The sequence below is a fragment of the Artibeus jamaicensis genome, unplaced genomic scaffold, assembly GCF_021234435.1.
Source record: "Artibeus jamaicensis isolate MK-2021 breed Jamaican fruit bat unplaced genomic scaffold, CSHL_Jam_final contig_1694, whole genome shotgun sequence".
In the NCBI taxonomy this organism is placed as follows: domain Eukaryota; kingdom Metazoa; phylum Chordata; class Mammalia; order Chiroptera; family Phyllostomidae; genus Artibeus; species Artibeus jamaicensis.
In genome coordinates, this window is record NW_026521329.1 from 1 (window position 1) to 4,556 (window position 4,556).

Here is a 4,556-nt window from a genome sequence, read left to right on the forward strand (position 1 = left end):
GGCTGTTTACAATAATATATGTGGTAAATAACAGGCTGGTTTTCCAACTAAAAATTGTTATTAAATTAATCCTCTACATGGCAAAAATATATATTGTAAAACTATTATAAACTTTAAAAATAACTTAAGTAAAATACCCGATGCCTAATAAACGGTGAAAAGACCCCAAAGAAAACACACACACACACACAGACCATAAAAATGTAACTTCATATACAAACTTGACTTTTAAAGACCTATGCTAGTTTTTTTAAGGAATGTTACTTATGCAAGTCAGAATCTGATACCAATTAAATGGTGACAGCTTTGCCAGTAAACAGGAAAATGCTCTTCCATGGCCACGAAGGGAGACTGCCACAGTCGATGGTCCCAGACACACATGGGCGTCTATGCTAGTTTTAATAATATTTAATAAACAGTTGTGTTGATTTCTGAAGACTTCTAGAGTAAATATTTGGACAACCCAAACACCTTAAAATCCTTTTTCAATGAGTTTGAAATAGATTATCTTCTTTTTCTCTGAATAAACATCTCTTTTACAAGCAAAAGCCTTCAAAGCCACCCTTCAAAGCCACTGACCTTACTACTACCTCAGGGTGGTGGAATAAGATTTTAAATATGTATGTCACTGTTGTCCTACCAGTGACGATTACAGTGCTTTTCCCACCCCAGGTTTTTAGAGCCCACTCCAAGCCCTGGAGTCAGACCCCTTGGAAATACTGGACGTCAGGCAGATCATGGGGAACCCAACCCAGCCCGATTCTCTCCTGCCTCAAATGGTTCAGTGTCCATGAAATTCCCTGGAAGTAAATAAGCACAATACAAATGTAAAGTTTCTTTCCTCTCTCAGGAGAAGTGCAGCCCCATCTACCAAGATCAGAGCTGGAGAGTTGTCTTTCCTATGGGAGCTGGGTGCACTGGTGGGGTTTTTACCAGTGGACTGGGAGCCGGGTGGAGAGAGGGAGGAAGTGGGCGGCAGTTCCTCAGGCAGCACCCCGCTGTCCAGCGGTTCTTCAGGACACTGGCAGTCAGGTCAGTATCGCCAGGGACACAGGCAAGATGGGGGAGGGCCCCTGTGGCCTCTGTGTATAGCTTCCAGACCCGTGTTTGCTCTCGGGCAACCATTCCCAGCCACCAACTCATGTTCCTCTTTGGCCTCCTTCTGGCTGCTGTGTCCCCACGCTCACTGCCCACTGCCCACCGCCCACCGCAGTGGTCAGAAGGTTTCCCTGGCTGCATTGCACTCTCTGCCTCTGATGGACCCCTGCTACCCTCTGCAGCACCACTGGCTGGGAGCTTCAAGTTTTTTCTGCACATGATACAAAACTTGAGGAGCAACTCTGACCAGAAAAGCTTTTAACAGGGTGTTTCCAAACATGGCTCACAAAATCCCAAGGGGCATAAGGCACTTTGGGTTTGATGCAGGGAAGTGTTGAATCAGCATGTATTTTGTAAATGGGAAAATAAGAAAATTTTGAGTTCACAAAGCCCAACAGGATAGAAGTAAATGTGGGAGGAGCAGAAAAGCTCTATTTGTAGCATTGGTTTGACTAGCAGCTTTCTTCTGCAGTGTGCAAAGGATTTCAAACATAACAAGCCCTAACATTCATCAAAGGTTAAGCGCTTTACATGGATGGTCTCATTTCATCCTCACAGGGGCCCCATGAGACAGCTATGCTAATTCTCCCCATTTCACATGTGAAGAAACTGAGGCAGTAGAGACTCTACCTTGCCCGGTGTCATGAATGAGCAGCCTGGGAGTCTAGATTCAGATGTGGGCATCCAGAGTGGGGAGCCTCCGCCCTTAGCTACCGGGCTTGGCTGCCCGCAGCCGCACACAGTCTGCTGAGAAGAAAGGGCCTCGTCTACGACACGTGAAGTACCTGGGGCTGGATGAGATTTGAAAGTCTTGGGAAAAGGTAATGGCCGAGATGAGATGTCCAGGCACCAGGCCACCAGACCTCAAATCTCTCATGTTCTGGGAGCTAGGAGGAACCGGGTCATAGAACGCCGACTTCTCAAGGTCCAAGCAGAAAGTAACTGTGTTCCTTCCGAACTGCATGCCCTCAACCTGCCCTGTGGGGACAGGTCCTCCCCCTCCTTCAGACTGAATCCATGACATGTAGCATAATGTCCTGGTTCCCATGGGAAATAGAAAAAGGTTCCGGTTACTTTTGACTGTATCAGTATTAAAAATAGCCAGTCCAATGTAAAGTCAAATTCTGGAGCTTCAAGTTAAAGGTTTTTCAGTGTAAGTCGACTTTTTCATCATCCCTCGTGCATGGAGGTGAGGCAGGACACACACCAAAGAACACCAACTCCCTCCAAAACAGTCTTCCCTCCACTCTCTTTTCCCTCCTCTTCAATTTCAACCCTTTCCTACAGGCTGGGGGACAGGACGAGAGTCAACAACTGGCTTTAGAAACCCTCTCTCAAGACTCTGCAAAGGTACGACAAGTGAGCCCTTCACTTGGAAGGTGTGGGTAGAAGGCATTAATCCGACGGCTCTCACACACAGACAGGACTGAGGCAGAGTCCATTCTTGTATCTGTCAGACAGCGGCAGAGCCTCTGGAGAAACAGAAGGGAGAGAGCGGGGCTGAGGCTCTCCTGCTGTGCAGTGACACCCATTGAAGGAGCTGTCATGACCTACAATGCCCCTGGGACCTGGACAGTCAGAAGTCCTTGGGCTGCTGTGAATGGTGTCCTAAGACAGCCCAGCTGAGGCCAAGGGAGGAAAGGGACTCGGGCGTAGACAGTCCCACACTCACCACAGGAGAGGCCCCCCTACACAGGGCTGGAAAGAGGCGCCCCCCACCGTGGACTGGAGGATGGCAGAGGGTTCGCCCATTTCAAGGAAAGGCATCTCACTGGCACTGCCTACGGGGACAGCTGATGATCAGGCCTTTTCCAAAAGAGTCTGCAAGCTGAGAGACACAGATGGAGAGGGAGGAGGAGGTCAGGAGCATGAAGACAAGGCCAAAAGGGGAGAAGAGAGTGGGATGACGGAATGCCAAAAGGAGCAGGGGGCAGAGACAAAGAGATTAGAAGCTGCATTGGCATCTCACTGCTGCTGTAACAAATTACCACAGATCTGGTGGCTGAAAACAATGCACGTTTATTCTCACACAGTCCTGGAGGTCAGAAGTCCAAGTTCAGGTCTACTGGGCCTGGGTCAAGGTGTTGGCTTCAGAGGAGAACCCTTTTCCTTGCCTTTCCAGCTTTTAGTGGTCACCAGCTTTCCTTGGCTTGTGGCCCCAACACTCCAAACTCTTGCTGAGGTCACCACATCTCCTTTTTCTGACTCTGGTCTTCGTGCCCCTCCCATAACACGGATCCACATGTCCACACTGGGCTCCCCTGGATCATCCACGACAATCTCCCCATCTCAAAACCTTTCATGTGATCACATCTGCAAAGTCCTTTGCTCATACAAGGTAAACTTGTCACCTTCCAGGGCTTAGGGTGTGAACTTATGGGGGTGGGGCAAGAGTCAGCCTACCACAGAGCCAAAATGTTAGGGCAAAACTGAGGCAAATGTGCAGGCCTGGAGGTGAGCAAGAAGGCTCTAGAGCATAAAGAGCAAGTCAGCTTCCCTCTCTAAAGGTCAAGAAGCCAATTTTATCTAAGAGTAGCAGGAAACACCCAGCCAGAACTCCTTTACCCTGCTTTCTGGGATTTTAAGAAACATCATTTTGCTTAACTGTGACAGAGAAAAGAGAGTGCTTCCTTCCTGTTCATCTCTGAAGAGAATTCTGAGTGTCAGAGCAAGAAGACACCTCCACAGCAGAAAGACCCTGGTTTTCATCTCAGCTGGCTCTTTACCAACAGTCTAGCTTTGGGCAAGTCTCTGCCTACATTACAGAGTTGCTCCATATTTTCCTCATCACTCCCCAGGAAACGGCACACATGCAGGTCTTCCTTTATGGCCAAGCTCACACCAAGCTAAGGACTCAGAAAGAATCAAGCAGGGTATTTTAGCAAACTATTTCACGTGCTTTAAACCTCGTGGTGACAGCGTGACTGTCATGTGACAGTGTGGTCCTGCAGTCAGACCCGTCATGGCTGGACCCTTCACGCCCTCCTCCAGCCCACATGGGTGCACAGTCCCAGTCAGTGGCATCCATGGGAGAAAGGAACAGCATGACCAGCAACCCAGACAAAGGCCAAGAAGAAGAAGCTGAAGGTAGATCAGGGACACATACTGAGCACAGAGAACACAGGAACGACTGGAGAGAGGAACTCAGAGAATTCCGTCATGCAATTTCATGGAGCTGAAACTGAAGGCCCTGCCTGTCCAGTGGGGCAAGTGTGATGAGCTGAACAGAGGAGAGAGGAGATGACCAACCCCCCATGCAAGATGGACACAGTACAGAGAACAGTAGGTCCAATGTTAATCCTTAGGGAGTATTAGATGAGTATCATTTTGTCTTTCTCAATTCCAAATTTCTAGTTGTCCTGAAGCACCTAATCCAAACTCACAGCCTCTGGATTTGGACACTGAGACTTTCACCAAGTAGAAGCACAAGTCACTCATGCTGACATGAAGCCAGCAAA

General features: G+C 48.5%; 1 non-coding gene across 1 annotated transcript; it reads right to left on the bottom strand.

Moving 5' to 3' along the window:
* Nucleotides 1-255: 255 nt before the first annotated feature.
* LOC119047945 (small nucleolar RNA SNORA24) lies at nucleotides 256-385 on the bottom strand. Its single transcript, XR_005082228.2, has one exon. It is a non-coding gene; the product is annotated as a small nucleolar RNA SNORA24 (small nucleolar RNA).
* Between the last annotated feature and the right edge of the window lie 4,171 nt (nucleotides 386-4,556).